This window comes from Plecotus auritus (assembly GCF_963455305.1).
Source record: "Plecotus auritus genome assembly, chromosome: 10".
Classification (NCBI taxonomy): domain Eukaryota; kingdom Metazoa; phylum Chordata; class Mammalia; order Chiroptera; family Vespertilionidae; genus Plecotus; species Plecotus auritus.
In genome coordinates this window covers 33,005,455-33,027,251 of record NC_137785.1, presented here as the reverse complement: position 1 = coordinate 33,027,251, position 21,797 = coordinate 33,005,455, and positions in this window count along the sequence as shown.

Below are 21,797 nucleotides of genomic sequence, written 5' to 3'. Positions count from 1 at the left end.
TCAGAGGAATATAGCAATCAAAGGCACAGAATAGTTAGAGAACATGTAGATAAGATTTCTCAATAACTAGCAATAGTATAGAAAGAATATCGTAAGAAGCGGGAAATCCGGGAAATAGAGCAGAATGGACCTAAACCACTATTTGAAACACTAGAACTGCTGAAATATAGAAGTAAACTGTAAAACATAGTTTGAAGACAAGTGTATGAGGGTTCTCAATTGCATAAACAGTGTACAGTTGGGTTTGTACATGCACAAAGGTTATTCAAGTAAAACAGTAAGCAACTTACAGGAAATTGCCAGAAACCAATGCGAATTCAAAGGAAAATAGCAGTCAGTAGAAGAGTTAAAGAAAAACTGGAAAACCCATCTCTAAGTCAAGCTACAGTATAGAAATAACTTAGTATGATACCAGAAATCCTTCATATAGATCAACAAGCACTTTAAAGTAGTATTCTACCACTAGAATTCCTTATAAGGAGCAATAAACTGTAAAACAAGATTGAAAGGAAAGTTTCTTAGGGTTCCCAACAGCAAAGAGAACAATTGTGTTTGTACAAGCAAGAAAGTTATTTAAGTAAAACAGTCAGCCACTTATACGACAGTGCCAGAAATCACCGCAAATTCAAAGGAAAATTGCAGGCAATGGCACAGAACAATTAGAGAACACGTAGATAATTATTCTCAATAACAGGCAATAGTATAGAAAGAATTTCGTACGAAGCGGGAAATCCGGGAAATAGAGCAGAAAGGACCTAAACCAGTATTTGAAACACTAGAACGGCTGAAATATAGAAGTAAACTGTAAAACATAGTTTGAAGGCAAGTGTATGAGGGTTCTCAATTGCATAGAACAGTGTACAGTTGGGTTTGTACATGCACAAAGGTTATTCATGTAGAACAGTAAGCAACTTACAGGAAAGTGCCATAAACCACCGCGAATTCAAAGGAAAATAGCGGTTAATTCGAAAGAGTAGATAGAAAACAAGTGGAAAACACTTCTCTATGTCAAGCTACAGTACAGAAATAACTTAGTATGATACCAGAAATCCTTCAGATAGATCAACAAGCACTTTAAAGTAGTATTTGACCACTGGAATTTCTGAAAAGGAGCAATTAAATGTAAAACAACGTTGAAAGACAGTGCATTAGAGTTCTCAACAACAGAGAACAGAATACAATGTTGGTTGTTCATGGAGGGAAGATATTTAAGTAGAACAGAAAGCCACTTATAGTAGAGTCCAGATACCAGTTCAAAATCAGAGGAAAATAGCAATCAATGGCACAGTATAGTTAGAGAACAGGTAGATAAGAGTTCTCAATATCTGGCAATAGTATAGAAAGAATTTCGTACGACGAGGGAAATGAAGTAAACTGTAAAACATACAGTGAAAACAAGTGTATGAGGGTTCACAACTGCACAGAACAGTGGACAATGTTGTTTGTACATGCACAAGTGTTATGCAAGTAGAATAGTAAGCAACTTACAGGCCAGTGCCATAAACAACCGCTAATTCAAAGGAAAATAGCAGTTAATTCGAACGAATGGTTAGAAAACAAGTGGAAAACACTTCTCCATGTCAAGCTACAATACATACATAACTTAGTATGATACCAGAAAGCCTTCAGATAGATAACAAGCACTTTAATGTAGTATTCGACCACTAGAATTCCTTATAAGGAGCAATAAACTGTAAAACAAGGTTGAAAGGAAAGTTTCTTAGGGTTCCCAACAGCAGAGAAGAGAGAACAATTGTGTTTCTACATGCAGGGAAGATATTTAATAGAACAGTCAGCCACTTATAGGACAGTGCCAGAAACCAACGCGAATTCAAAGGAAAATAGCAGTTAATTCAACAGAATAGTAAGAGAACAAGTGGAAAACCCTTCTCTATGTCAAGCTACAGTATAGAAATTACTTAGTATGATACCAGAAATCCTTCAGATAGATCAACAAGCACTTTAAAGTAGTATTCGACCAATAGAATTCCTTATAAGGAGCAATAAACTGCAAAACAAGGTTAAAAGGAAAGTTTCTTAGGGTTCCCAACAGCAGAGAAGAGAGAACAATTGTGTTTGTACATGCAGGGAAGTTATTTAAGTTGAACAGTTAGCCACTTATAGGACAGTGCCAGAAATCACCGCAAATTCAAAGGAAAATTGCAGTCAATGGCACAGAATAGTTAGAGAACAAGTAGATAAGATTTCTCAATAACTAGCAATAGTATAGAAAGAATTTCGTACGAAGCGGGAAATCCGGGAACTAGAGCAGAAAGGACCTAAACCAGTATTTGAAACACTAGAATGGCTTAAATATAGAAGTAAACTGTAAAACATAGTTTGAAGGCAAGTGTATGAGGGTTCTCAATTGCATAGAACAGTGTACAGTTGTTTGTACATGCACAAAGGTTATTCAAGTAGAACCGTAAGCCACTTATAGGAGAGTTCCAGATACCAGACCAAAATCAGAGGAAAGTAGAAATCAAAGGCACAGAATAATTAGAGAACACGTAGATAATTATTCTCAATAACAGGCAATAGTATAGAAAGAATTTTGTAGGAGCGGGAAATCCAGGAAATAGAGCAGTAAGGACCTTAAACAAGTATTTGAAACACTAGAACGGCTGAAATATAGCAGTAAATTGTAAAACATAGTTTGGAGACAAGTGTATGAGGGTTCTCAATTGCATAGAACAGTGTACAGTTGGGTTTGTACATGCACAAAGGTTATTCAAGTAGAACAGTAAGCAACTTACAGGAAATTGCCAGAAACCAATGCGAATTCAAAGGAATATAGCAGTCAGTTGAAGAGTTAAAGAAAAACTGGAAAACCCATCTCTATGTCAAGCTACAGTATAGAAATAACTTAGTATGATACCAGAAATCCTTCATATAGATCAACAAGCACTTTAAAGTAGTATTCGACCAATAGAATTCCTTATAAGGAGCAATAAACTGTAAAACAAGGTTAAAAGGAAAGTTTCTTAGGGTTCCCAACAGCAGAGAAGAGAGAACAATTGTGTTTGTACATGCAGGGAAGTTATTTAATAGAACAGTCAGCCACTTATACGACAGTGCCAGAAATCACCGCAAATTCAAAGGAAAATTGCAGTCAATGGCACAGAATAGTTAGAGAACAAGTAGATAAGATTTCTCAATAACTAGCAATAGTATAGAAAGAATTTCGTACGAAGCGGGAAATCCGGGAACTAGAGCAGAAAGGACCTAAACCAGTATTTGAAACACTAGAATGGCTTAAATATAGAAGTAAACTGTAAAACATAGTTTGAAGGCAAGTGTATGAGGGTTCTCAATTGCATAGAACAGTGTACAGTTGTTTGTACATGCACAAAGGTTATTCAAGTAGAACAGTAAGCCACTTATAGGAGAGTTCCAGATACCAGACCAAAATCAGAGGAAAGTAGAAATCAAAGGCACAGAATAATTAGAGAAAACGTAGATAATTATTCTCAATAACAGGCAATAGTATAGAAAGAATTTCGTAGGAGCGGGAAATCCAGGAAATAGAGCAGTAAGGACCTTAAACAAGTATTTGAAACACTAGAACGGCTGAAATATAGCAGTAAATTGTAAAACATAGTTTGGAGACAAGTGTATGAGGGTTCTCAACTGCATAGAACACAGTACAAAGATGTTTGTACATGCACAAAGGTTATGCAAGTAGAACAGTAAGCAACTTACAGGAAAGTGCCAGAAACCAATGCGAATTCAAAGGAATATAACAGTTAATTAGAGAAAAGTTAGAGAACAAGTGGAAAACCCTTCTGTATGTCAAGCTACAGTATAGAAATAACTTAGTAGGATACCAGAAATCCTTCACATAGGTTAACAAGCACTTTAAAGTAGTATTTCACCACTGGAATTTCTGAAAAGGAGCAATTAAAGGTAAAAAAAACTTGAAAGACATTGCATTAGGTTTTTCAACAGCAGAGAGTACAATGGTGGTTGTTCATGCAGGGCAGATATTTAAGTAGAACAGTAAGCCACTTATAGGAGAGTGCCAGAAACCAGTTCAAAATCAGAGGAATATAGCAGTCAATGGCATAGAATAGTTAGAGAACATGTAGATAAGATTTCTCTATACTAGCAAAAGTATAGAAAGAATTTTGTAAGAAGCGGGAAATCCAGGAAATAGAGCAGAAAGGACCTAAACCAGTATTTGAAACACTAGAATGGCTAAAATATAGAAGTAAACTGTAAAACATAGTTTGAAGGCAAGTGTATGAGGGTTCTCAATTGCATAGAACAGTATACAGTTGTTTGTACATGCACAAAGGTTATGCAAGTAGAACAGTAAGCAACTTACAGGAAAGTGCCAGAAACCAATGCGAATTCAAAGGAATATAACAGTTAATTAGAGAAGAGTTAGAGAACAAGTGGAAAACACTTCTGTATGTCAAGCTACAGTATAGAAATAACTTAGTAGGACACCAGAAATCCTTCATATAGATTAACAACCACTTTAAAGTAGTATTTCACCACTGGAATTTCTGAAAAGGAGCAATTAAAGGTAAAAAAAGTTGAAAGACATTGCATTAGGTTTTTCAACAGCAGAGAGTACAATGGTGGTTGTTCATGAAGGGCAGATATTTAAGTAGAACAGTAAGCCACTTATAGGAGAGTGCCAGAAACCAGTTCAAAATCAGAGGAATATAGCAATCAAAGGCACAGAATAGTTAGAGAACATGTAGATAAGATTTCTCAATAACTAGCAATAGTATAGAAAGAATATCGTAAGAAGCGGGAAATCCGGGAAATAGAGCAGAATGGACCTAAACCACTATTTGAAACACTAGAACTGCTGAAATATAGAAGTAAACTGTAAAACATAGTTTGAAGACAAGTGTATGAGGGTTCTCAATTGCATAAACAGTGTACAGTTGGGTTTGTACATGCACAAAGGTTATTCAAGTAAAACAGTAAGCAACTTACAGGAAATTGCCAGAAACCAATGCGAATTCAAAGGAAAATAGCAGTCAGTAGAAGAGTTAAAGAAAAACTGGAAAACCCATCTCTAAGTCAAGCTACAGTATAGAAATAACTTAGTATGATACCAGAAATCCTTCATATAGATCAACAAGCACTTTAAAGTAGTATTCTACCACTAGAATTCCTTATAAGGAGCAATAAACTGTAAAACAAGATTGAAAGGAAAGTTTCTTAGGGTTCCCAACAGCAAAGAGAACAATTGTGTTTGTACAAGCAAGAAAGTTATTTAAGTAAAACAGTCAGCCACTTATACGACAGTGCCAGAAATCACCGCAAATTCAAAGGAAAATTGCAGGCAATGGCACAGAACAATTAGAGAACACGTAGATAATTATTCTCAATAACAGGCAATAGTATAGAAAGAATTTCGTACGAAGCGGGAAATCCGGGAAATAGAGCAGAAAGGACCTAAACCAGTATTTGAAACACTAGAACGGCTGAAATATAGAAGTAAACTGTAAAACATAGTTTGAAGGCAAGTGTATGAGGGTTCTCAATTGCATAGAACAGTGTACAGTTGGGTTTGTACATGCACAAAGGTTATTCATGTAGAACAGTAAGCAACTTACAGGAAAGTGCCATAAACCACCGCGAATTCAAAGGAAAATAGCGGTTAATTCGAAAGAGTAGATAGAAAACAAGTGGAAAACACTTCTCTATGTCAAGCTACAGTACAGAAATAACTTAGTATGATACCAGAAATCCTTCAGATAGATCAACAAGCACTTTAAAGTAGTATTTGACCACTGGAATTTCTGAAAAGGAGCAATTAAATGTAAAACAACGTTGAAAGACAGTGCATTAGAGTTCTCAACAACAGAGAACAGAATACAATGTTGGTTGTTCATGGAGGGAAGATATTTAAGTAGAACAGAAAGCCACTTATAGTAGAGTCCAGATACCAGTTCAAAATCAGAGGAAAATAGCAATCAATGGCACAGTATAGTTAGAGAACAGGTAGATAAGAGTTCTCAATATCTGGCAATAGTATAGAAAGAATTTCGTACGACGAGGGAAATGAAGTAAACTGTAAAACATACAGTGAAAACAAGTGTATGAGGGTTCACAACTGCACAGAACAGTGGACAATGTTGTTTGTACATGCACAAGTGTTATGCAAGTAGAATAGTAAGCAACTTACAGGCCAGTGCCATAAACAACCGCTAATTCAAAGGAAAATAGCAGTTAATTCGAACGAATGGTTAGAAAACAAGTGGAAAACACTTCTCCATGTCAAGCTACAATACATACATAACTTAGTATGATACCAGAAAGCCTTCAGATAGATAACAAGCACTTTAATGTAGTATTCGACCACTAGAATTCCTTATAAGGAGCAATAAACTGTAAAACAAGGTTGAAAGGAAAGTTTCTTAGGGTTCCCAACAGCAGAGAAGAGAGAACAATTGTGTTTCTACATGCAGGGAAGATATTTAATAGAACAGTCAGCCACTTATAGGACAGTGCCAGAAACCAACGCGAATTCAAAGGAAAATAGCAGTTAATTCAACAGAATAGTAAGAGAACAAGTGGAAAACCCTTCTCTATGTCAAGCTACAGTATAGAAATTACTTAGTATGATACCAGAAATCCTTCAGATAGATCAACAAGCACTTTAAAGTAGTATTCGACCAATAGAATTCCTTATAAGGAGCAATAAACTGCAAAACAAGGTTAAAAGGAAAGTTTCTTAGGGTTCCCAACAGCAGAGAAGAGAGAACAATTGTGTTTGTACATGCAGGGAAGTTATTTAAGTTGAACAGTTAGCCACTTATAGGACAGTGCCAGAAATCACCGCAAATTCAAAGGAAAATTGCAGTCAATGGCACAGAATAGTTAGAGAACAAGTAGATAAGATTTCTCAATAACTAGCAATAGTATAGAAAGAATTTCGTACGAAGCGGGAAATCCGGGAACTAGAGCAGAAAGGACCTAAACCAGTATTTGAAACACTAGAATGGCTTAAATATAGAAGTAAACTGTAAAACATAGTTTGAAGGCAAGTGTATGAGGGTTCTCAATTGCATAGAACAGTGTACAGTTGTTTGTACATGCACAAAGGTTATTCAAGTAGAACCGTAAGCCACTTATAGGAGAGTTCCAGATACCAGACCAAAATCAGAGGAAAGTAGAAATCAAAGGCACAGAATAATTAGAGAACACGTAGATAATTATTCTCAATAACAGGCAATAGTATAGAAAGAATTTTGTAGGAGCGGGAAATCCAGGAAATAGAGCAGTAAGGACCTTAAACAAGTATTTGAAACACTAGAACGGCTGAAATATAGCAGTAAATTGTAAAACATAGTTTGGAGACAAGTGTATGAGGGTTCTCAATTGCATAGAACACTGTACAAAGATGTTTGTACATGCACAAAGGTTATGCAAGTAGAACAGTAAGCAACTTACAGGAAAGTGCCAGAAACCAATGCGAATTCAAAGGAATATAACAGTTAATTAGAGAAAAGTTAGAGAACAAGTGGAAAACCCTTCTGTATGTCAAGCTACAGTATAGAAATAACTTAGTAGGATACCAGAAATCCTTCAGATAGATTAACAAGCACTTTAAAGTAGTATTTCACCACTGGAATTTCTGAAAAGGAGCAATTAAAGGTAAAAAAAACTTGAAAGACATTGCATTAGGTTTTTCAACAGCAGAGAGTACAATGGTGGTTGTTCATGCAGGGCAGATATTTAAGTAGAACAGTAAGCCACTTATAGGAGAGTGCCAGAAACCAGTTCAAAATCAGAGGAATATAGCAGTCAATGGCATAGAATAGTTAGAGAACATGTAGATAAGATTTCTCTATACTAGCAATAGTATAGAAAGAATTTTGTAAGAAGCGGGAAATCCAGGAACTAGAGCAGAATGGACCTAAACCACTATTTGAAACACTAGAACTGCTGAAATATAGAAGTAAATTGTAAAACATAGTTTTAAGACAAGTGTATGAGGGTTCTCAATTGCATAGAACAGTGTACAGTTGGGTTTGTACATGCACAAAGGTTATTCAAGTAGAACAGTAAGCAACTTACAGGAAATTGCCAGAAACCAATGCGAATTCAAAGGAATATAGCAGTCAGTTGAAGAGTTAAAGAAAAACTGGAAAACCCATCTCTATGTCAAGCTACAGTATAGAAATAACTTAGTATGATACCAGAAATCCTTCATATAGATCAACAAGCACTTTAAAGTAGTATTCGACCACTAGAATTCCTTATAAGGAGCAATAAACTGTAAAACAAGGTTAAAAGGAAAGTTTCTTAGGGTTCCCAACAGCAGAGAAGAGAGAACAATTGTGTTTGTACATGCAGGGAAGTTATTTAATAGAACAGTCAGCCACTTATACGACAGTGCCAGAAATCACCGCAAATTCAAAGGAAAATTGCAGTCAATGGCACAGAATAGTTAGAGAACAAGTAGATAAGATTTCTCAATAACTAGCAATAGTATAGAAAGAATTTCGTACGAAGCGGGAAATCCGGGAACTAGAGCAGAAAGGACCTAAACCAGTATTTGAAACACTAGAATGGCTTAAATATAGAAGTAAACTGTAAAACATAGTTTGAAGGCAAGTGTATGAGGGTTCTCAATTGCATAGAACAGTGTACAGTTGTTTGTACATGCACAAAGGTTATTCAAGTAGAACAGTAAGCCACTTATAGGAGAGTTCCAGATACCAGACCAAAATCAGAGGAAAGTAGAAATCAAAGGCACAGAATAATTAGAGAAAACGTAGATAATTATTCTCAATAACAGGCAATAGTATAGAAAGAATTTCGTAGGAGCGGGAAATCCAGGAAATAGAGCAGTAAGGACCTTAAACAAGTATTTGAAACACTAGAACGGCTGAAATATAGCAGTAAATTGTAAAACATAGTTTGGAGACAAGTGTATGAGGGTTCTCAACTGCATAGAACACTGTACAAAGATGTTTGTACATGCACAAAGGTTATGCAAGTAGAACAGTAAGCAACTTACAGGAAAGTGCCAGAAACCAATGCGAATTCAAAGGAATATAACAGTTAATTAGAGAAAAGTTAGAGAACAAGTGGAAAACCCTTCTGTATGTCAAGCTACAGTATAGAAATAACTTAGTAGGATACCAGAAATCCTTCACATAGGTTAACAAGCACTTTAAAGTAGTATTTCACCACTGGAATTTCTGAAAAGGAGCAATTAAAGGTAAAAAAAACTTGAAAGACATTGCATTAGGTTTTTCAACAGCATAGAGTACAATGGTGGTTGTTCATGCAGGGCAGATATTTAAGTAGAACAGTAAGCCACTTATAGGAGAGTGCCAGAAACCAGTTCAAAATCAGAGGAATATAGAAGTCAATGGCATAGAATAGTTAGAGAACATGTAGATAAGATTTCTCTATACTAGCAAAAGTATAGAAAGAATTTTGTAAGAAGCGGGAAATCCAGGAAATAGAGCAGAAAGGACCTAAACCAGTATTTGAAACACTAGAATGGCTAAAATATAGAAGTAAACTGTAAAACATAGTTTGAAGGCAAGTGTATGAGGGTTCTCAATTGCATAGAACAGTATACAGTTGTTTGTACATGCACAAAGGTTATGCAAGTAGAACAGTAAGCAACTTACAGGAAAGTGCCAGAAACCAATGCGAATTCAAAGGAATATAACAGTTAATTAGAGAAGAGTTAGAGAACAAGTGGAAAACACTTCTGTATGTCAAGCTACAGTATAGAAATAACTTAGTAGGACACCAGAAATCCTTCATATAGATTAACAACCACTTTAAAGTAGTATTTCACCACTGGAATTTCTGAAAAGGAGCAATTAAAGGTAAAAAAAGTTGAAAGACATTGCATTAGGTTTTTCAACAGCAGAGAGTACAATGGTGGTTGTTCATGCAGGGCAGATATTTAAGTAGAACAGTAAGCCACTTATAGGAGAGTGCCAGAAACCAGTTCAAAATCAGAGGAATATAGCAGTCAAAGGCACAGAATAGTTAGAGAACATGTAGATAAGATTTCTCAATAACTAGCAATAGTATAGATAGAATATCGTAAGAAGCGGGAAATCCGGGAAATAGAGCAGAATGGACCTAAACTACTATTTGAAACACTAGAACTGCTGAAATATAGAAGTAAACTGTAAAACATAGTTTGAAGACAAGTGTATGAGGGTTCTCAATTGCATAAACAGTGTACAGTTGGGTTTGTACATGCACAAAGGTTATTCAAAGTAGAACAGTAAGCAACTTACAGGAAAGTGCCAGAAACCAATGCGAATTCAAAGGAATATAGCAGTCAGTTGAAGAGTTAAAGAAAAACTGGAAAACCCATCTCTATGTCAAGCTACAGTATAGAAATAACTTAGTAGGATACCAGAAATCCTTCAGATAGATTAACAAGCACTTTAAAGTAGTATTTCACCACTGGAATTTCTGAAAAGGAGCAATTAAAGGTAAAAAAAACTTGAAAGACATTGCATTAGGTTTTTCAACAGCAGAGAGTACAATGGTGGTTGTTCATGCAGGGCAGATATTTAAGTAGAACAGTAAGCCACTTATAGGAGAGTGCCAGAAACCAGTTCAAAATCAGAGGAATATAGCAGTCAATGGCATAGAATAGTTAGAGAACATGTAGATAAGATTTCTCTATACTAGCAATAGTATAGAAAGAATTTTGTAAGAAGCGGGAAATCCAGGAACTAGAGCAGAATGGACCTAAACCACTATTTGAAACACTAGAACTGCTGAAATATAGAAGTAAATTGTAAAACATAGTTTTAAGACAAGTGTATGAGGGTTCTCAATTGCATAGAACAGTGTACAGTTGGGTTTGTACATGCACAAAGGTTATTCAAGTAGAACAGTAAGCAACTTACAGGAAATTGCCAGAAACCAATGCGAATTCAAAGGAATATAGCAGTCAGTTGAAGAGTTAAAGAAAAACTGGAAAACCCATCTCTATGTCAAGCTACAGTATAGAAATAACTTAGTATGATACCAGAAATCCTTCATATAGATCAACAAGCACTTTAAAGTAGTATTCGACCAATAGAATTCCTTATAAGGAGCAATAAACTGTAAAACAAGGTTGAAAGGAAAGTTTCTTAGGGTTCCCAACAGCAGAGAAGAGAGAACAATTGTGTTTCTACATGCAGGGAAGATATTTAATAGAACAGTCAGCCACTTATAGGACAGTGCCAGAAACCAACGCGAATTCAAAGGAAAATAGCAGTTAATTCAACAGAATAGTAAGAGAACAAGTGGAAAACCCTTCTCTATGTCAAGCTACAGTATAGAAATTACTTAGTATGATACCAGAAATCCTTCAGATAGATCAACAAGCACTTTAAAGTAGTATTCGACCAAAAGAATTCCTTATAAGGAGCAATAAACTGCAAAACAAGGTTAAAAGGAAAGTTTCTTAGGGTTCCCAACAGCAGAGAAGAGAGAACAATTGTGTTTGTACATGCAGGGAAGTTATTTAAGTTGAACAGTTAGCCACTTATAGGACAGTGCCAGAAATCACCGCAAATTCAAAGGAAAATTGCAGTCAATGGCACAGAATAGTTAGAGAACAAGTAGATAAGATTTCTCAATAACTAGCAATAGTATAGAAAGAATTTCGTACGAAGCGGGAAATCCGGGAACTAGAGCAGAAAGGACCTAAACCAGTATTTGAAACACTAGAATGGCTTAAATATAGAAGTAAACTGTAAAACATAGTTTGAAGGCAAGTGTATGAGGGTTCTCAATTGCATAGAACAGTGTACAGTTGTTTGTACATGCACAAAGGTTATTCAAGTAGAACCGTAAGCCACTTATAGGAGAGTTCCAGATACCAGACCAAAATCAGAGGAAAGTAGAAATCAAAGGCACAGAATAATTAGAGAACACGTAGATAATTATTCTCAATAACAGGCAATAGTATAGAAAGAATTTTGTAGGAGCGGGAAATCCAGGAAATAGAGCAGTAAGGACCTTAAACAAGTATTTGAAACACTAGAACGGCTGAAATATAGCAGTAAATTGTAAAACATAGTTTGGAGACAAGTGTATGAGGGTTCTCAATTGCATAGAACACTGTACAAAGATGTTTGTACATGCACAAAGGTTATGCAAGTAGAACAGTAAGCAACTTACAGGAAAGTGCCAGAAACCAATGCGAATTCAAAGGAATATAACAGTTAATTAGAGAAAAGTTAGAGAACAAGTGGAAAACCCTTCTGTATGTCAAGCTACAGTATAGAAATAACTTAGTAGGATACCAGAAATCCTTCAGATAGATTAACAAGCACTTTAAAGTAGTATTTCACCACTGGAATTTCTGAAAAGGAGCAATTAAAGGTAAAAAAAACTTGAAAGACATTGCATTAGGTTTTTCAACAGCAGAGAGTACAATGGTGGTTGTTCATGCAGGGCAGATATTTAAGTAGAACAGTAAGCCACTTATAGGAGAGTGCCAGAAACCAGTTCAAAATCAGAGGAATATAGCAGTCAATGGCATAGAATAGTTAGAGAACATGTAGATAAGATTTCTCTATACTAGCAATAGTATAGAAAGAATTTTGTAAGAAGCGGGAAATCCAGGAACTAGAGCAGAATGGACCTAAACCACTATTTGAAACACTAGAACTGCTGAAATATAGAAGTAAATTGTAAAACATAGTTTTAAGACAAGTGTATGAGGGTTCTCAATTGCATAGAACAGTGTACAGTTGGGTTTGTACATGCACAAAGGTTATTCAAGTAGAACAGTAAGCAACTTACAGGAAATTGCCAGAAACCAATGCGAATTCAAAGGAATATAGCAGTCAGTTGAAGAGTTAAAGAAAAACTGGAAAACCCATCTCTATGTCAAGCTACAGTATAGAAATAACTTAGTATGATACCAGAAATCCTTCATATAGATCAACAAGCACTTTAAAGTAGTATTCGACCACTAGAATTCCTTATAAGGAGCAATAAACTGTAAAACAAGGTTAAAAGGAAAGTTTCTTAGGGTTCCCAACAGCAGAGAAGAGAGAACAATTGTGTTTGTACATGCAGGGAAGTTATTTAATAGAACAGTCAGCCACTTATACGACAGTGCCAGAAATCACCGCAAATTCAAAGGAAAATTGCAGTCAATGGCACAGAATAGTTAGAGAACAAGTAGATAAGATTTCTCAATAACTAGCAATAGTATAGAAAGAATTTCGTACGAAGCGGGAAATCCGGGAACTAGAGCAGAAAGGACCTAAACCAGTATTTGAAACACTAGAATGGCTTAAATATAGAAGTAAACTGTAAAACATAGTTTGAAGGCAAGTGTATGAGGGTTCTCAATTGCATAGAACAGTGTACAGTTGTTTGTACATGCACAAAGGTTATTCAAGTAGAACAGTAAGCCACTTATAGGAGAGTTCCAGATACCAGACCAAAATCAGAGGAAAGTAGAAATCAAAGGCACAGAATAATTAGAGAAAACGTAGATAATTATTCTCAATAACAGGCAATAGTATAGAAAGAATTTCGTAGGAGCGGGAAATCCAGGAAATAGAGCAGTAAGGACCTTAAACAAGTATTTGAAACACTAGAACGGCTGAAATATAGCAGTAAATTGTAAAACATAGTTTGGAGACAAATGTATGAGGGTTCTCAACTGCATAGAACACTGTACAAAGATGTTTGTACATGCACAAAGGTTATGCAAGTAGAACAGTAAGCAACTTACAGGAAAGTGCCAGAAACCAATGCGAATTCAAAGGAATATAACAGTTAATTAGAGAAAAGTTAGAGAACAAGTGGAAAACCCTTCTGTATGTCAAGCTACAGTATAGAAATAACTTAGTAGGATACCAGAAATCCTTCACATAGGTTAACAAGCACTTTAAAGTAGTATTTCACCAATGGAATTTCTGAAAAGGAGCAATTAAAGGTAAAAAAAACTTGAAAGACATTGCATTAGGTTTTTCAACAGCATAGAGTACAATGGTGGTTGTTCATGCAGGGCAGATATTTAAGTAGAACAGTAAGCCACTTATAGGAGAGTGCCAGAAACCAGTTCAAAATCAGAGGAATATAGAAGTCAATGGCATAGAATAGTTAGAGAACATGTAGATAAGATTTCTCTATACTAGCAAAAGTATAGAAAGAATTTTGTAAGAAGCGGGAAATCCAGGAAATAGAGCAGAAAGGACCTAAACCAGTATTTGAAACACTAGAATGGCTAAAATATAGAAGTAAACTGTAAAACATAGTTTGAAGGCAAGTGTATGAGGGTTCTCAATTGCATAGAACAGTATACAGTTGTTTGTACATGCACAAAGGTTATGCAAGTAGAACAGTAAGCAACTTACAGGAAAGTGCCAGAAACCAATGCGAATTCAAAGGAATATAACAGTTAATTAGAGAAGAGTTAGAGAACAAGTGGAAAACACTTCTGTATGTCAAGCTACAGTATAGAAATAACTTAGTAGGACACCAGAAATCCTTCATATAGATTAACAACCACTTTAAAGTAGTATTTCACCACTGGAATTTCTGAAAAGGAGCAATTAAAGGTAAAAAAAGTTGAAAGACATTGCATTAGGTTTTTCAACAGCAGAGAGTACAATGGTGGTTGTTCATGCAGGGCAGATATTTAAGTAGAACAGTAAGCCACTTATAGGAGAGTGCCAGAAACCAGTTCAAAATCAGAGGAATATAGCAGTCAAAGGCACAGAATAGTTAGAGAACATGTAGATAAGATTTCTCAATAACTAGCAATAGTATAGATAGAATATCGTAAGAAGCGGGAAATCCGGGAAATAGAGCAGAATGGACCTAAACTACTATTTGAAACACTAGAACTGCTGAAATATAGAAGTAAACTGTAAAACATAGTTTGAAGACAAGTGTATGAGGGTTCTCAATTGCATAAACAGTGTACAGTTGGGTTTGTACATGCACAAAGGTTATTCAAAGTAGAACAGTAAGCAACTTACAGGAAAGTGCCAGAAACCAATGCGAATTCAAAGGAATATAGCAGTCAGTTGAAGAGTTAAAGAAAAACTGGAAAACCCATCTCTATGTCAAGCTACAGTATAGAAATAACTTAGTAGGATACCAGAAATCCTTCAGATAGATTAACAAGCACTTTAAAGTAGTATTTCACCACTGGAATTTCTGAAAAGGAGCAATTAAAGGTAAAAAAAACTTGAAAGACATTGCATTAGGTTTTTCAACAGCAGAGAGTACAATGGTGGTTGTTCATGCAGGGCAGATATTTAAGTAGAACAGTAAGCCACTTATAGGAGAGTGCCAGAAACCAGTTCAAAATCAGAGGAATATAGCAGTCAATGGCATAGAATAGTTAGAGAACATGTAGATAAGATTTCTCTATACTAGCAATAGTATAGAAAGAATTTTGTAAGAAGCGGGAAATCCAGGAACTAGAGCAGAATGGACCTAAACCACTATTTGAAACACTAGAACTGCTGAAATATAGAAGTAAATTGTAAAACATAGTTTTAAGACAAGTGTATGAGGGTTCTCAATTGCATAGAACAGTGTACAGTTGGGTTTGTACATGCACAAAGGTTATTCAAGTAGAACAGTAAGCAACTTACAGGAAATTGCCAGAAACCAATGCGAATTCAAAGGAATATAGCAGTCAGTTGAAGAGTTAAAGAAAAACTGGAAAACCCATCTCTATGTCAAGCTACAGTATAGAAATAACTTAGTATGATACCAGAAATCCTTCATATAGATCAACAAGCACTTTAAAGTAGTATTCGACCAATAGAATTCCTTATAAGGAGCAATAAACTGTAAAACAAGGTTGAAAGGAAAGTTTCTTAGGGTTCCCAACAGCAGAGAAGAGAGAACAATTGTGTTTCTACATGCAGGGAAGATATTTAATAGAACAGTCAGCCACTTATAGGACAGTGCCAGAAACCAACGCGAATTCAAAGGAAAATAGCAGTTAATTCAACAGAATAGTAAGAGAACAAGTGGAAAACCCTTCTCTATGTCAAGCTACAGTATAGAAATTACTTAGTATGATACCAGAAATCCTTCAGATAGATCAACAAGCACTTTAAAGTAGTATTCGACCAAAAGAATTCCTTATAAGGAGCAATAAACTGCAAAACAAGGTTAAAAGGAAAGTTTCTTAGGGTTCCCAACAGCAGAGAAGAGAGAACAATTGTGTTTGTACATGCAGGGAAGTTATTTAAGTTGAACAGTTAGCCACTTATAGGACAGTGCCAGAAATCACCGCAAATTCAAAGGAAAATTGCAGTCAATGGCACAGAATAGTTAGAGAACAAGTAGATAAGATTTCTCAATAACTAGCAATAGTATAGAAAGAATTTCGTACGAAGCGGGAAATCCGGGAACTAGAGCAGAAAGGACCTAAACCAGTATTTGAAACACTAGAATGGCTTAAATATAGAAGTAAACTGTAAAACATAGTTTGAAGGCAAGTGTATGAGGGTTCTCAATTGCATAGAACAGTGTACAGTTGTTTGTACATGCACAAAGGTTATTCAAGTAGAACCGTAAGCCACTTATAGGAGAGTTCCAGATACCAGACCAAAATCAGAGGAAAGTAGAAATCAAAGGCACAGAATAATTAGAGAACACGTAGATAATTATTCTCAATAACAGGCAATAGTATAGAAAGAATTTTGTAGGAGCGGGAAATCCAGGAAATAGAGCAGTAAGGACCTTAAACAAGTATTTGAAACACTAGAACGGCTGAAATATAGCAGTAAATTGTAAAACATAGTTTGGAGACAAGTGTATGAGGGTTCTCAATTGCATAGAACACTGTACAAAGATGTTTGTACATGCACAAAGGTTATGCAAGTAGAACAGTAAGCAACTTACAGGAAAGTGCCAGAAACCAATGCGAATTCAAAGGAATATAACAGTTAATTAGAGAAAAGTTAGAGAACAAGTGGAAAACCCTTCTGTATGTCAAGCTACAGTATAGAAATAACTTAGTAGGATACCAGAAATCCTTCAGATAGATTAACAAGCACTTTAAAGTAGTATTTCACCACTGGAATTTCTGAAAAGGAGCAATTAAAGGTAAAAAAAACTTGAAAGACATTGCATTAGGTTTTTCAACAGCAGAGAGTACAATGGTGGTTGTTCATGCAGGGCAGATATTTAAGTAGAACAGTAAGCCACTTATAGGAGAGTGCCAGAAACCAGTTCAAAATCAGAGGAATATAGCAGTCAATGGCATAGAATAGTTAGAGAACATGTAGATAAGATTTCTCTATACTAGCAATAGTATAGAAAGAATTTTGTAAGAAGCGGGAAATCCAGGAACTAGAGCAGAATGGACCTAAACCACTATTTGAAACACTAGAACTGCTGAAATATAGAAGTAAATTGTAAAACATAGTTTTAAGACAAGTGTATGAGGGTTCTCAATTGCATAGAACAGTGTACAGTTGGGTTTGTACATGCACAAAGGTTATTCAAGTAGAACAGTAAGCAACTTACAGGAAATTGCCAGAAACCAATGCGAATTCAAAGGAATATAGCAGTCAGTTGAAGAGTTAAAGAAAAACTGGAAAACCCATCTCTATGTCAAGCTACAGTATAGAAATAACTTAGTATGATACCAGAAATCCTTCATATAGATCAACAAGCACTTTAAAGTAGTATTCGACCACTAGAATTCCTTATAAGGAGCAATAAACTGTAAAACAAGGTTAAAAGGAAAGTTTCTTAGGGTTCCCAACAGCAGAGAAGAGAGAACAATTGTGTTTGTACATGCAGGGAAGTTATTTAATAGAACAGTCAGCCACTTATACGACAGTGCCAGAAATCACCGCAAATTCAAAGGAAAATTGCAGTCAATGGCACAGAATAGTTAGAGAACAAGTAGATAAGATTTCTCAATAACTAGCAATAGTATAGAAAGAATTTCGTACGAAGCGGGAAATCCGGGAACTAGAGCAGAAAGGACCTAAACCAGTATTTGAAACACTAGAATGGCTTAAATATAGAAGTAAACTGTAAAACATAGTTTGAAGGCAAGTGTATGAGGGTTCTCAATTGCATAGAACAGTGTACAGTTGTTTGTACATGCACAAAGGTTATTCAAGTAGAACAGTAAGCCACTTATAGGAGAGTTCCAGATACCAGACCAAAATCAGAGGAAAGTAGAAATCAAAGGCACAGAATAATTAGAGAAAACGTAGATAATTATTCTCAATAACAGGCAATAGTATAGAAAGAATTTCGTAGGAGCGGGAAATCCAGGAAATAGAGCAGTAAGGACCTTAAACAAGTATTTGAAACACTAGAACGGCTGAAATATAGCAGTAAATTGTAAAACATAGTTTGGAGACAAGTGTATGAGGGTTCTCAACTGCATAGAACACTGTACAAAGATGTTTGTACATGCACAAAGGTTATGCAAGTAGAACAGTAAGCAACTTACAGGAAAGTGCCAGAAACCAATGCGAATTCAAAGGAATATAACAGTTAATTAGAGAAAAGTTAGAGAACAAGTGGAAAACCCTTCTGTATGTCAAGCTACAGTATAGAAATAACTTAGTAGGATACCAGAAATCCTTCACATAGGTTAACAAGCACTTTAAAGTAGTATTTCACCACTGGAATTTCTGAAAAGGAGCAATTAAAGGTAAAAAAAACTTGAAAGACATTGCATTAGGTTTTTCAACAGCATAGAGTACAATGGTGGTTGTTCATGCAGGGCAGATATTTAAGTAGAACAGTAAGCCACTTATAGGAGAGTGCCAGAAACCAGTTCAAAATCAGAGGAATATAGAAGTCAATGGCATAGAATAGTTAGAGAACATGTAGATAAGATTTCTCTATACTAGCAAAAGTATAGAAAGAATTTTGTAAGAAGCGGGAAATCCAGGAAATAGAGCAGAAAGGACCTAAACCAGTATTTGAAACACTAGAATGGCTAAAATATAGAAGTAAACTGTAAAACATAGTTTGAAGGCAAGTGTATGAGGGTTCTCAATTGCATAGAACAGTATACAGTTGTTTGTACATGCACAAAGGTTATGCAAGTAGAACAGTAAGCAACTTACAGGAAAGTGCCAGAAACCAATGCGAATTCAAAGGAATATAACAGTTAATTAGAGAAGAGTTAGAGAACAAGTGGAAAACACTTCTGTATGTCAAGCTACAGTATAGAAATAACTTAGTAGGACACCAGAAATCCTTCATATAGATTAACAACCACTTTAAAGTAGTATTTCACCACTGGAATTTCTGAAAAGGAGCAATTAAAGGTAAAAAAAGTTGAAAGACATTGCATTAGGTTTTTCAACAGCAGAGAGTACAATGGTGGTTGTTCATGCAGGGCAGATATTTAAGTAGAACAGTAAGCCACTTATAGGAGAGTGCCAGAAACCAGTTCAAAATCAGAGGAATATAGCAGTCAAAGGCACAGAATAGTTAGAGAACATGTAGATAAGATTTCTCAATAACTAGCAATAGTATAGATAGAATATCGTAAGAAGCGGGAAATCCGGGAAATAGAGCAGAATGGACCTAAACTACTATTTGAAACACTAGAACTGCTGAAATATAGAAGTAAACTGTAAAACATAGTTTGAAGACAAGTGTATGAGGGTTCTCAATTGCATAAACAGTGTACAGTTGGGTTTGTACATGCACAAAGGTTATTCAAGTAGAACAGTAAGCAACTTACAGGAAATTGCCAGAAACCAATGCGAATTCAAAGGAATATAGCAGTCAGTTGAAGAGTTAAAGAAAAACTGGAAAACCCATCTCTATGTCAAGCTACAGTATAGAAATAACTTAGTAGGATACCAGAAATCCTTCAGATAGATTAACAAGCACTTTAAAGTAGTATTTCACCACTGGAATTTCTGAAAAGGAGCAATTAAAGGTAAAAAAAACTTGAAAGACATTGCATTAGGTTTTTCAACAGCAGAGAGTACAATGGTGGTTGTTCATGCAGGGCAGATATTTAAGTAGAACAGTAAGCCACTTATAGGAGAGTGCCAGAAACCAGTTCAAAATCAGAGGAATATAGCAGTCAATGGCATAGAATAGTTAGAGAACATGTAGATAAGATTTCTCTATACTAGCAATAGTATAGAAAGAATTTTGTAAGAAGCGGGAAATCCAGGAACTAGAGCAGAATGGACCTAAACCACTATTTGAAACACTAGAACTGCTGAAATATAGAAGTAAATTGTAAAACATAGTTTTAAGACAAGTGTATGAGGGTTCTCAATTGCATAGAACAGTGTACAGTTGGGTTTGTACATGCACAAAGGTTATTCAAGTAGAACAGTAAGCAACTTACAGGAAATTGCCAGAAACCAATGCGAATTCAAAGGAATATAGCAGTCAGTTGAAGAGTTAAAGAAAAACTGGAAAACCCATCTCTATGTCAAGCTACAGTATAGAAATAACTTAGTATGATACCAGAAATCCTTCATATAGATCAACAAGCACTTTAAAGTAGTATTCGACCAATAGAATTCCTTATAAGGAGCAATAAACTGTAAAACAAGGTTGAAAGGAAAGTTTCTTAGGGTTCCCAACAGCAGAGAAGAGAGAACAATTGTGTTTCTACATGCAGGGAAGATATTTAATAGAACAGTCAGCCACTTATAGGACAGTGCCAGAAACCAACGCGAATTCAAAGGAAAATAGCAGTTAATTCAACAGAATAGTAAGAGAACAAGTGGAAAACCCTTCTCTATGTCAAGCTACAGTATAGAAATTACTTAGTATGATACCAGAAATCCTTCAGATAGATCAACAAGCACTTTAAAGTAGTATTCGACCAAAAGAATTCCTTATAAGGAGCAATAAACTGCAAAACAAGGTTAAAAGGAAAGTTTCTTAGGGTTCCCAACAGCAGAGAAGAGAGAACAATTGTGTTTGTACATGCAGGGAAGTTATTTAAGTTGAACAGTTAGCCACTTATAGGACAGTGCCAGAAATCACCGCAAATTCAAAGGAAAATTGCAGTCAATGGCACAGAATAGTTAGAGAACAAGTAGATAAGATTTCTCAATAACTAGCAATAGTATAGAAAGAATTTCGTACGAAGCGGGAAATCCGGGAACTAGAGCAGAAAGGACCTAAACCAGTATTTGAAACACTAGAATGGCTTAAATATAGAAGTAAACTGTAAAACATAGTTTGAAGGCAAGTGTATGAGGGTTCTCAATTGCATAGAACAGTGTACAGTTGTTTGTACATGCACAAAGGTTATTCAAGTAGAACCGTAAGCCACTTATAGGAGAGTTCCAGATACCAGACCAAAATCAGAGGAAAGTAGAAATCAAAGGCACAGAATAATTAGAGAACACGTAGATAATTATTCTCAATAACAGGCAATAGTATAGAAAGAATTTTGTAGGAGCGGGAAATCCAGGAAATAGAGCAGTAAGGACCTTAAACAAGTATTTGAAACACTAGAACGGCTGAAATATAGCAGTAAATTGTAAAACATAGTTTGGAGACAAGTGTATGAGGGTTCTCAATTGCATAGAACACTGTACAAAGATGTTTGTACATGCACAAAGGTTATGCAAGTAGAACAGTAAGCAACTTACAGGAAAGTGCCAGAAACCAATGCGAATTCAAAGGAATATAACAGTTAATTAGAGAAAAGTTAGAGAACAAGTGGAAAACCCTTCTGTATGTCAAGCTACAGTATAGAAATAACTTAGTAGGATACCAGAAATCCTTCAGATAGATTAACAAGCACTTTAAAGTAGTATTTCACCACTGGAATTTCTGAAAAGGAGCAATTAAAGGTAAAAAAAACTTGAAAGACATTGCATTAGGTTTTT